This window comes from Salvelinus alpinus, chromosome 6 (genome assembly GCF_045679555.1).
Source record: "Salvelinus alpinus chromosome 6, SLU_Salpinus.1, whole genome shotgun sequence".
NCBI lineage: Eukaryota > Metazoa > Chordata > Actinopteri > Salmoniformes > Salmonidae > Salvelinus > Salvelinus alpinus.
The window spans coordinates 33,058,846-33,071,813 of record NC_092091.1 but is presented as its reverse complement, the minus strand read 5'-3'; the positions used below and the strand labels follow the sequence as shown (position 1 = coordinate 33,071,813).

Here is a 12,968-nt window from a genome sequence, read left to right as displayed (position 1 = left end):
TTTTGGCTGGTGGAGCAGCAGTGAAACTAATGTAGAAATTGCTTGAGGATTTTTCACTTTCATGCTGCCACTTCAAAGCCCAGAGATAATTTGTTGTGTTTTGGTGGGTGGTCATTCACTGTGTTTAGGAAAAGTTGAGCAACTTTTCACCACTTGAGTCCTGTCCCTAACATGTTATTTTTGCTTGGTATTATCATACAATTCACATATGACCATATGTTATGTATTGTCATTTAGACTAAGGCATGTACAGTATAATGCTATGGTCTCAAAGATTTCCTCATGGACAAACTTTGACCTCATAGCCTGTAAAGCGCACACCACCCATATTTGTGTGTCTTTCTTTGTCCTCTTGTCAAGCAGGCGGTATGTAGGTGTTACGTGGGTGTTATGGAGGTAGTATGTAGACGGTATGTATGAGGTATGCAGGTGCCCTGTGTTATGTGGGTGACATCCACACAGAGGCTAAATTCTGCCATTTTTATATGGGGTTTGTAATAATAAGTCACTTTTATCCCAAGCAGTTATATATACACACAGACTCATACAGGCTCTAACTGGCTGAGCCATCTGAGCCACAGGTTGGTGGAAACACCCCCAGAGTAATCAAGGACAGTTCTAGAAAGGTTAAGGTGGGGGAGCATGTGGTGTGACCCACTTAGCCATTCCTGGCAGTGTGTGTGTGGGTATGTAAGAGTGTGTGTTGAGCCGGGTTCATGACCTCACTGCTGGTAATAGCCAGCCTGACCTCTCTCGTCCAGCTCTCAACATGTGCTTTAACTTATCAGAGGAATCCACCGCAGGTACTTCAACGGCCCAGTGAACACACAGCAGGTACTTCTGTGGCCCCTTGAACCACCTCAGTAAGGCTTACATAGCAGTTTGTGTTAACATTTTGAGAATGAATATCAAGACCGAAGGTCCAACAGTCAGACATATAGTAAACCGACAATTCAGGGAATCTAATGGAAAAGTGATCATGCTATAGAAAAATAGGAACACCATGGGGTGAAATCCAGACAGACAGAGACACCGACAGACAGAGAGAGACACACACACACCGACAGCGGCAGACAGACGCAGACAGACAGGCAGGCAGACAGACACAGACAGAGACAGGCAGACAGAGAGAGACAGATTAGCAGGTTGTTATCACTGAGTCTCTCAGACATGCCATTTCAATTAGCAACCCCTCCCCCCCCGGGGCCTCAGTCTGACTGATATCTCCAGATACAGAGGTAGAGATATAATGACACTACTGAAACAGCAGGATATAATTTCAACACAGCAGACATGGGCTTGCCTGCCTGCCATAGGTCAATACGTCCATGTTTCATATCAGTGCCACTCGCTGGCAGCACATGACCAGATGAGAACGTCGGGAGTGAGAGGCAGTCAGCTCAGGCAGGCAGTGTGTAGTTTGGTATAAGTAGCAACATACTAGAGAACATCACCGAAAATACCAGATTTACTTATCGTGTGCTTGAACTCAAACCCTGCCCTAACCGCCCTTCCTTCAACACGACATAGAGGTAAGGTTCCCAGTAATACCAGTTGACAGAAATGTTAAGGTACAGACATGGTGTTGAAGTATTTTGATGTATAGTCGTTAGGGATGCAAATTTCAGTCTATTTTGTTGCAGACAAACCAACCCTCATTAACCAGTCAACAAACAATTCAGTAAAATTACTTGACCAAAGAAAATATTATGCATGCATACAACAAACTGACATTTTTAATTAAGAACTTAAGGTAAATGTCTTAGTCAAAAGGCTATAGCCCATTATTGACAATGCAACTGCTGTAAAAGCAGGTAATAAAACGGCATTATCTAACATTTGCCAAAATGCCATTTTGAGGGAAAACACTTCTGAACAGCCCACCTAATGTGAGCGGTTCCATATGTGACAGAGATGAAAATCTCAGTTAGAAACTTAGAACGAGGGGGAATCTAATAGCAACAATGATGATGAGTTGCTAATATGACTAGGATTGTGTGCGCATTTGGCTTCTGGACAGCGAAAGAAAGTTCATGAAAACCAATAGAACAGGAGAGAAATGCTGGTTAATGGCATGAGGAAGTCTTTATAAAAGAATTGCCTTCACATTTCTATGGTTGGATTTTGGCTAGGCTATTTCTAAGGTTAGACCGTCCTCATTATTTGAAGTAAAGTAAAACATTTGGGTTTCAAACAATTATACTGCAAACTCACATTGTAAAGTGGTGGGTGACTCGCTGATCGCCTGCCAACTATTGACAAGGCTATAGCGTATGCACTCGAATGGCGAATGGGAGGCGCGCTTTAATTAGGAGTTGAGATTGAGAAATAAAAATAGTAGCTCTTTTTAATCATGGCCATCAAAGTTTAACACATGATTGTATTTAGAATTGTTATTTGTTGTGCAATGACTGGGCTTTAAAAAAAAAGCACGTTTTACTTCAGTACCAGCTTTTTTGACGAGCTTCTCTTGTGCTGTCTGACAGGTGATAGGCCATTCCGCTCCTTAAACTAGGCTCTTTATGCTGTGCGCGTATGATAAAAGGTTGCGTGTTCGAATCTCATCAAGGACAACGTCTGCATTTGAGCTAATTAGCAACTACTTACTAATTTTTAGCTACTTTGCAACTAGTTTGGAGGTTAGCTAACCTTAAACCCTTTAACCTTATGCTTAACCGTAACCCTAGCTAACGTTAGCCGCCTAGCTAACTTTAGCTAGCCTAGCTAACATTAGCCACCTAGCTAACGTTAGCATTAGCCACCTTGCTAACGTTAGCCACAACACATTTTAATTTGTTAGATATCATACGTTTTGAAAATTCAGAACATATTGTACGGATTGCAATTTGTAACATATTGCAATTCATATTATATCGTATGAACTGTAATTCAGAACATATCTTATATAAAATGGTTGATGGACATCCACAAATTAATACTGTACTAAACGAAACGTCTATTTTCGGCAGCTAACTAGTACTTCATTTCAATGTACTATTGTGATTCTTACAGGACAACTGTGAACTAATGGTTAGTATGCACAGTCAGTCTCGTCCTACTCTAAGTACCAGTGTACATAAATATTACAACCACCTAAACATCTCTTCTGATTCGTGATCAATTCTGAGAAAACTGAACTAGGAAGAGACAACTTCAGCCCAGTTAAGTCCAGATAAGGAGAACAGAGTGAATAAAGATAACTACTTTGCTTTGAGTGGGAATATGCAGTGATTAAATGGGGAGAAGAAAGAGAAAGAGGGAAGAAAGGGAGCTGGTCTCTTAACGCCTCACACAGATGGATGGATTGGCAAGAACCTGAAAACAACAACAAAATGTTATTTCTCTCTCAGCTGTCTCTCTCTCGCTCTCCCTCTCTTTTGCTCCTTCTCGTGCCTAGTACTTAATAATATAACATTTTGTTGTGTGTCCGAATAAGTAGTATGATATTCAGGGTCCAAGAAAACAGAATCATTCAAACTGTCTAAGTGTTCTGTGTTCAGGAATGTCTTTGGAGAGATGTATTTATTGACAGCTTGAAACTACTCTGAAGTACCATAGTAATAGTACAGTAATTGTGATGGGAGTAGAAGTGGCAATATTTGCAAGCAGCAGTAATAGTAGTTAGGGTTGGGCGGTAAATAGATTTTCATACCATTTCTGTTCCATACCAGGTATACAGTGTTACCGGAAGTGCACCCGAGGCACTACTTATTTTCTCTTTTTTTGGGACGCACAAAACAATTTAGGCTACAGGGGTCGATGTTGTAACCAAGAAGCTTGACTATTGACATTTAGCCACTTAGCTAGCAAGTTAGCAAAGCAAATGCATAGCTGGAGCCCTAAGCTGAATATAATTTAAATTATAAGTAGTGGCATATGGTTTGGATTTTTTTACAGTATTGCAAATCATCTGTTTTAGAAATACCCCAGTATTTCTATAAATTCTATATCGCCCAAGCCTAGTAGTAGTGTTACATTTACAAGTAGTAATTGTGTAATTTATTGAAGTAGCAGTAGTTGGATTTTAATTGGTAGTATCGATATTAACATATTTCGTTTAGTAATATTGAGTTGAGATGGAAGGGGGAAGGGGAAAGACAGTGAGAATGGAGCGGGTCTTAGGCTCTGACATGATTTAAACACCATGGGAGGAAATGGAAAATAACTTCTTGGACCTGATAATTGAGTTTCCACATTTAACATCCAAAACTGAGGGTTAGGGCCTTATAAATAAAGCTTTTAACTGATTCTAAGGCCCTTTCTCTCTTGCTTTGTCTTTCTCACTCTACTCCCTCTCTCCCCCCCTCTGTCTCTCAGGTCTCATTAAACCCAGCTGGGTATCATTAACAGTGAATACAGTCCAGATATTCTTACCAGCCAGACAGTCAGAGAGGGGGTCACTAGTATCGGGGCTGGGAGTGACACCAACCAGGAGTGTGTGCACAAGTGTGTATTTGAGTGTCTCTCACAGAACCCTACAATTGTGTTGTTGGTTTAGATTGCATCATGATGCGCAAGAAGTATGTGCGAAAAATGCTAATATCGGTCCCATGACTTGAAGTGGATTTGTTAAAACGTTAACATGTGGAAACAGTGCAAGGGAAACTAAACCAAGGCATGGATTTCTTTCATACTTTGTCCATAGACTGCTTACAGGGTAAGGAAGCCAATGTGAACCAATGTAATTTAGGTGAACTATCCCTTTAACATTATCACCCTAGGTAGCACCTGTGGCCCGCCCATGAATGTTTATAGTCTTCCCTTCACCTCGCTTCCAGATGTCACACATTAACAGTACACATAATTCCTCTAATGACCAGGGAGAGAAGTGCTGTGTGTTTCTGCTCGCCTATTGTTTACATGCCTCCATCTGGCTTTGGGGCAGCAGGTAGCCTAGTGTTTAGAGCGTTGGGCCAGTAACCGAAAGGTTGCTGGATCGAATCCAAGAGCTGACAAGGTAAAAATCTGTCATTCTGCTGTTCCCCAGTAGGCCTGGGGAATGCTCTCTGCATTGATTTGCTCTGTTAATGGCTGTCTATCAGCAGGCAAGTCTTTTGTTGTACAGGAATGTAAGCTGCCATAGCGTGTTTTTTTGGGGGGGGGTGGACTAGATCAACTATGAAATTAGCAGATAGAATTGAAGTATATCAAATAACATTACTTGCATCATATTTAATCTCCTTTTTTATACATTTATTAATTATGCCCCTACCCCCCTCTCCCCTGGTTGGAAGCCTTGGTGGAAGTATAAAGTTTCTTTCCTAATCATACCCTTGAATTAATAAAAAGTTAGAATTTAATAGCCCACTAATCACTACCAGATTGTCACGGTCTTAGTCCACTAATCACTACCAGATTGTCACGGTCTTAGTCCACTAATCACTACCAGATTGTCACGGTCTTGGCCCACACTGACTGAAGTTGGGAGTTAATTATAGCTTTCAGATAAGAGAGAAAGAAGAGAGTTTCTCTGTCTAACAGTCTGTTTCAGTGGCACATGTCTTTCGGTGAAGCTCTATGGTATGTTAATGTGCAAGGAGGAAAATAGGGCCCTTTCGTGTGATGGTTTATTATACTGACAGATGACAGTTTACTGCTGTTTCCTCCTGTAAAGATCTCCGCTACAGTATGCACAATCACTGCACTTCCATAAGCTACAGTTGAAGTCAGAAGTTTACATACACCTTAGCCAAATACATTTAAACTCAGTTTTTCACAATTTATACTTGCGTATTATTGTTTGTACAGATGAACGTGGTACCTTCAGGCATTTGGAAATTGTTCCCAAGGACGAACCAGACGTGTGGAGGTCTACAATTTCTTTTCTGAGTTCTTGGCTGATTTCTTTTGATTTTCCCATGATGTCAAACAAAGAGGCACTGAGTTTGAAGGTAGGCCTTGAAATACATCCACAGGTACACCTCCAATTGACTCACATGATGTCAATTAGCCTATCCGAAGCTTTTAAAGCCATGACATCATTTTCAGGAATTTTCCAAGCTGTTTAAAGGCAGTCAACTTAGTGTATGTAACCTTCTGACCCACTGGAATTGTGATAAAATGAATTATAAGTTAAATAATCTGTCTGTAAACAATTGTTGGAAAAATTACTTGTGTCATGCACAAAGTAGATATCCTAACCGACTTGCAAAAACTATAGTTTGTTAAGAAGAAATTTGTGGAGTGGTTGAAAAACGAGTTTTAATGACTCCAACCTAAGTGTATGTAAACTTCCGACTTCAACTGTACATCACAGTATAGGTTAGGTAGTTCATGCTACATTTAGTTTCTGTATTTAAATATTTGGTCCGCACACAATACAAGAATACAAGAAGAAGAGCGGGGTGCCGAAGGGGAATCGATTGTGTCACAGTTTATATTATTCTTTGTTTATTAATGCAGCCTTCTCCTGGATCATGTGTAACTACGAAAACCCAGCACCTCCCATCCTAGGGGTTGACTGTTTCAGAGTGGGATGTGTGTTTCAGAGCAAGCTGTGTGTAGTGGCAGGTTGTGTGTTTTAGAGCAGGTTGTGTGTAGTGGCAGGTTGTGCGTTTCAGAGCAGGTTGTGTATAGTGTCAAGTTGTGTATTTCAGAGCCGGTTGTGTGTAGTGGCAGGTTGTGTGTTTCAGAGCAGGTTGTGGGTAAGGGGTATGGATGCCCCTTTAATCAAGGCTGACAGGTGATTTAAGGCTCTATCGTTGGCCTGCATATCTTTACTGCACTGTAATGGCCACTATTAAAGCTAACTAGCCTGCCTGGCTCACTAAACAGTCAGGGGCTGAGGGAAGGCAGATCCTACACACACATACAGTACATACACACACACACACACACACACACACACACACAGAGAGACACACACATTGCAGACTCTTATCGTCTCTCCGGTCCTCGTCTCTCCGGTCCTCGTCTCTCCAGTCCTCGTCTCTCCAGTCCTCGTCTCTCCAGTCCTCGTCTCTCCAGTCCTCCTCTCTCCAGTCCTCCTCTCTCCAGTCCTCCTCTCTCCAGTCCTCCTCTCTCCAGTCTTGCTCTCTCCAGTCCTCCTCTCACTCATGGCATACAGTAGCATGCAAGTGATGTTGACAGTAGAACCAGCCAGGGCAGGGGATCAGGCGTGGGGATGGGCTATGTGTTGACTCTACCGGCTCTCCCAGGGTGCAAGGACCATCACCCCTCTGTGTGACCATGAGAGGAAAGAGAGTAAGTCTTTCCAAGAAAAGCTGATTGTTTCTGCACATCCAAAACCCCTATTCAACAGCATAACACCCCTATCCTGTTTGCTTTTGCAATGTGAGAGTGTAGGATAACCTGGTTAGTGGCTAAAACGTGTTTTTGTTCCAAATTTCTCTAGGATTTTGCTCCCCTGGAGAGGTATGTGGGTAGACACACACGCCGCACACACAATCACGCACGCCCGCTGAAGCTGAATAAAGAGATCACAATTCCAGCCTCAGAAAGTCTGGCTTTCTGATGGGAGTTTCTGTCCTTGGCCACTTCCTGTTCTGAGCCTGGGGGGACCCAATAGTTTTGGAGAACAGACATTTTCCCAGCACCTGAAGCAATGGTCTAGTTTTATGATTCAGGAACAGCAGACTATAAATTAATACAATAAACTTGGACGAGCTCGGTATCAAACACGCACACATACACACAAACTTCTGATCTATGAACAGTAGACTAAGCTAATATAATAAACTGGACTATGTGGCTATCAAAATAGTACCTCTACGTTAATGCAATACTGTCAGAAATGAAATGAGAAGCGGACTAACAAGAAAGACACTTTATTTCTACTTATCCAGGCTCCTTTTCAGCCGGCTACATTTTCCACTTAATATTAACTAGCCTATTTTTAATTTAAAAGTTTCAATTAGCCAGTCCGTCAAGCCCTTGTCCTTTAGAATGAACGATATGCATCTTCTAGCGATCTATTGATAGGGCAGGCACCTGTCAGTCACAAAACAAGCCCTGACAGGGAAACGCAGCAGAGAGGAAGAGGTGAAGCGAGAGGTTTAACTCTTGCCAAAATCTGTCCAATGTGTTTCTATGGGATTATTTTGGACCGAAGCTTGTCGCCTGCCTTCCCGCCTTTGGAAAAACGACTCACGGCCAGCATTATGGGCGAGCCTTAGGGGGCCTGGCCCGCCCTACCGTACCTCCTTGCCCGTCCAAGTAAAATATTGATAATTTATTTGATCGAGATGCATCAATCTCAGTTAAACCATCTGAGCGAGCGAAACAGCGCCCCCCTGACACAGAGGGGCGCTGTATCGCTCGCATGCTTTCTCCGGTGATATATGCTGAACAAAAATATAAATGCCACATGCAACAATTTCAAAGATTTTGCTGAGTTACAGTACATGTAAGGAAATCAGTCAATTGAAATAAATAAATTAGGCCCTAATCTATGGATTTCACATGACTGGGCAGGGGCGCAGCCATGGATGGGACTGGGAGGGCAAAGGCCCACCAACTTAGGAGCGAGGCCCAGCCAATCAAAATTAGTTTCTCCAAACAAAAGGGTTTTATTACAGACAGAAATACTCCGCAGCACCCCTCCCCTCCTCTGACGATCCCACAGGTGAAGTAGCCGGATGTGGATTGTTGGATGTACTGTCAAATTCTCTAAAATGACATTGAAGGTGGCTTATGGTAGACAAATGAACATTCCTGCAGTCTGGTGGACATTCCTGCAGTCAGCATGCCAATTGCATGCTCCCTCAACTTGAGACACCTGTGGCAATTAGTTGTGTGTCAAAACTACACATTTTAGAGTGGCTTTTTAGTGTCCCCAGCACAAGGTACACCTGTGTAATGATCATGCTGTTTAATCAGCTCCTTTATATGCCACACCTGTCAGGTGGATGGATTATCTTGACAAAGGAGAAAATGCTCACTAACAGGGATGTAAACAATTTGGACACAAAATTTGAGCCAGATGAGCTTTTTGTGCGTATGGATAATTTCTATGAGTCTTTTATTTCAGCTCATGAAACATGTGATCAGCACTTTACATGTTGCGTTTATATTTTTGTTCAGTGTAGTTTCAACAGAGAGGAAGAGGCAAAGTGAAATGGCTCACTCTCGCTAAAATCTGTCCAGTAAAAGCCCAATGTGTTTCTATGGGAATAATGTCCAGACCTAAACTTGTCACCTGCCTTTCTGCCTTTGGGACAAAGACTACCACTGTTAGGGTTGAGACATGAGCATCTCGTCATTATATACAGATCTCTGGTTTCAGCCTCTTGCTAATTGGAAAGGAAAGTTGGTGGGTGTAGTGCACTATTAGGATGCTGGATTGAGTAAGTGAGTAAAACCTTTAGACAGGTCAACATTCACAAGGCCGCAGGGCCAGACAGATTACCAGGACGTGTACTGCGAGCATGCGCTGACCAACTAGCAAGTGTCTTCACTGACATTTTCAACCTCTCCCTATCCGAGTCTGTAATACCAACATGTTTTAAGCAGACTACCATAGTGCCTGTGCGCAAAACACTAAGGTTACATGCCTAAATGACTACCGACTCGTAGCACTCACATCTGTAGCCATGAAGTGCTTTGAAAGGCTGGTCATGGCTCACATCAACACCATCATCCCAGAAACCCTAGACCCACCCCAATTTGCATACTAGCCTAACAGATCCACAGATGATGCAGTCTCTATTGCACTCCACACTGCCCTTTCCCACCTAGTCAAAAGGAACACCTATGTGAGAATGCTATTCATTGACTACAGCTCAGTGTTCAACACCATAGTGCCCTCAAAGCTCATCAATAAGCTAAGGACCCTGGGACTAAACACCTCCCTCTGCAACTGGATCCTGGACTTCCTGACAGACCGCCCCCAGCTGGTAAGGGTAGGTAACAACACATCTGCCACGCTGATCCTCAACACAGGGGCCCCTCAGGGGTGTGTGCTCACCCCCCTCCTGTACTCCCTGTTCACTCATGACTGCACGGCCAGGCATGACTCCAACACCAGCATTACATTTGCCGATGACACAACAGTGGTAGGCCTGATCACCGACAACAACGAGACAGCCTATAGGGAGGTGGTCAGAGACCTGGCCGTGTGGTGCCAGGACAACAACCTCTCCCTCAATGTGATCAAGACAAAGGAGATGATTGTGGACTACAGGAAAAAGAGGACCGAGCACGCCCCCATTCTCATCGACGGGGCAGCAGTGGAGCAGGTTGAGAGCTTCAAGTTCCTTGGTGTCCACATCACCATCAAACTAACATGGTCCAAGCACACCATGACAGTCGTCAAGCTGGCACGACAAAACCTATTCCCCCTCAGGAGACTGAAAAGATTTGGCGTGGGTCCCCAGATCCTCAAAAGGTTCCACAGCTGCACCATTGAGAGCATCCTGACTGGGTGCATCACTGCCTGGTATGGCAACTGCTCGGCCTCCGACCGCAAGGCACTACAGAGGGTAGTGTGAATGGCCCAGTACATCACTGCCACCCAGTACATCCCTGCCATCCAAAATCTCTATACCAGGCGATGTCAGAGGAAGGCCCTAAAAATTGTCAGACTCCAACCACCCTAGTCATAGACTGTTCTTTCTGCTACCACACGGCAAGCAGTACCGGAGCGCCAAGTCTAGGTCCAAGAGGCTTCTAAACAGCTTCTACCCACAAGCCCACAAGCCATAAGACTCCTTCATCTAGTCACATAGCTACCCAGACTATCGAATTGCCCCCCTCCCCTCTCCACACCACTGCAACTCTCTGTTGTCATCTATGCATAGTCACTTTAATTAACTCTACCTACATGTACATACTACCTCAACTAACTGGTGCCCCCGCACATTGACTCTGTACCGGCACCCCCCCTGTATATATTGTTATTTTTTACTGCTGCTCTTTAATTACTTGTTACTTTTATCTCTTATCCATATTTTTTTTAACTGCTCTGTCGGCTAGGGGCTCGTAAGTAAGCATTTCACTGTAAGGTCTATTACACCTGTTGTATTCAGCGCATGTGACTAATAACATTTGATTTGATTTGATTGCCCTAAAGTAAATTGATAATTATATAATTACTCCTGTCTAAAGAAAATCATAAAAAATACTTTCCAGGGAGAATGATTTAGCCACAGAGGATCATTACATTTACATTCCATTTTTTATGTGTATGAGAAGCCCGCAACTTGGGTTTCTGATTTCTCATCACGGAAGTTACGCCACTCATGTTTTCTTCGCCTCACAGAAGTCAATAAAGTCTACTGCGAATGATAGGTCCTCAGTATTCGAAAAATATTTCCAACACTCCCAAGCTGTGCTTGTGTAACAGTATACCCATACTAGCATAGTATATACTACATACTTAATGAGTATATACTGCATACTATATAATCTTAGTTAATTTTGGTATACTGTAAAACGCCTGTCTACCTGCAACTTCTTGCTAGCTTGTTAATAACAATGTCCATTGAAACGCACACTGACTATACCACTTAACTAAGAATTATTGAAATAATCAAGTCAATAAACGTTGGGTAGTTAGTTGGATAGCATATAGCTAATATACTGTCAAGTTCGATATATTAGTAGCCAACTACCGTTAGGTGGCTTGCTAACATACCGGTACATACAAGCAAATGCTGTAATGATATACTATGCGGTTCGTAAGGCTAGCGTAGCTAAAAAATTGGCAGCCAAAACAAGGTGTAACGTAACTTATTTGAAAAGTCATTACTTTTTTATTACATTGCTCAACATTTTCTTGTCATAATTATTTAATGCAATGAATTTACATCTGCTCTCGTCGGATTTCGACTGCATATTTTCTAGTGATGGGTCGTTCGCAAACGAGTCGGTTCTATTTAATAATAAATATGAATAATAAAAATATTTAAATGAATAGAATTAACAAATTCAAAGAACAAAAAAAGAAATAAAATAATTTAGGCTTAAATGCTCAAGCACACACATTCGTTCTGACTGTCTGCTCAGACTAACAGCCTCACCTGTTGTTCCTGTCAATCAGACACGCAGTGTCAACCAATGAACCAAAGATGCGTGAGGGAGGGCCGAGCCAACTCACTCACAGTCACACACTTAGCAGCCGAGAAGAGAGAGGAAGGACAGCTGTGAAAACAACAGCTGGAAAATGAGTCGGAAGCACAGTAGCATTTTAATAATGTAGGCAATGTCAGAGCCCAGTGTAGAATTTGCCAAAACTAAATCTCATATAAAGCCGGTTCCACGCACAACCTACACCGGCATATGCGAACTGTGCATTCAACTGTGAAGCTAGCTGTAGCGGAGCTTCGAGAAACTAGCGGGCCTGCTAGTGATAGCGGTGGAGCCAGCACCTCCACACGTGGAGATGTATCCACTCAGTTAAGTAGACCTACTACGTGACCCACAGCAACGCAGTCTTCTATGGACCAGTTTACGTCTATGTCTGTAGCAAAACAAGGCCAAATTGATATTACATTGGCTAAAATGATTGCCAACGATTTCCAGCCATTTTCGATCGTGGAGGACAGAGGTTTTAGAAATTATAGCAATAGTCTGAATCCAATGTACACAATTCCAAGCAGGAAAACCCTTTCAAAGTCACTTATTCCATAACTGTACGAGAGCACACAGGCTTCAGTGCGGGAAAGAGTCCAAAAAGCTACTGCAGTTTGCCTTACCACTGACTGCTGGATATCAAGGGTAACCACTTCTTACGTGTTGGTTACATGTCACTTCATTGAAGATTTTTCGATGTCTACCTGTCTTCTGGACTGCTTTGAGTTCAGCGACAGACACACATCAGAGAACTTGGCAGAGGAACTGTTGAGAGAGGCCAGAGAATGGCAAGTAGATGGAAAAGTGGTCTGTTGTGTTAGCGACAATGCAGCTAACAACCAAAGCCATGACATTTTTTTAATGGACTCATCATCCATGTCTTGCCCACACAATCAACCTGATTGTAAGAGACGCTCTGAAGGTGATGAAGCCCACTG

At 42.8% G+C, this 12,968-nt stretch overlaps 1 protein-coding gene across 5 annotated transcripts in view; it reads left to right on the top strand.

Moving 5' to 3' along the window:
• The window catches only part of LOC139578604 (discoidin domain-containing receptor 2-like), a 57,049-nt gene that overhangs the window by 3,107 nt on the left and 40,974 nt on the right, over nt 1-12,968 (top strand). Inside the window, exon 1 of one of the 5 annotated variants that reach the window (XM_071406442.1) lies at nt 1,382-1,532. The exons of the other annotated variants lie outside the window; for them this stretch is intronic. The gene's annotated coding sequence lies outside the window, so the exon portion shown is untranslated. Of the gene's footprint in view, nt 1-1,381; nt 1,533-12,968 lie in introns of those variants that run through there. 5 annotated transcript variants of the gene reach the window in all.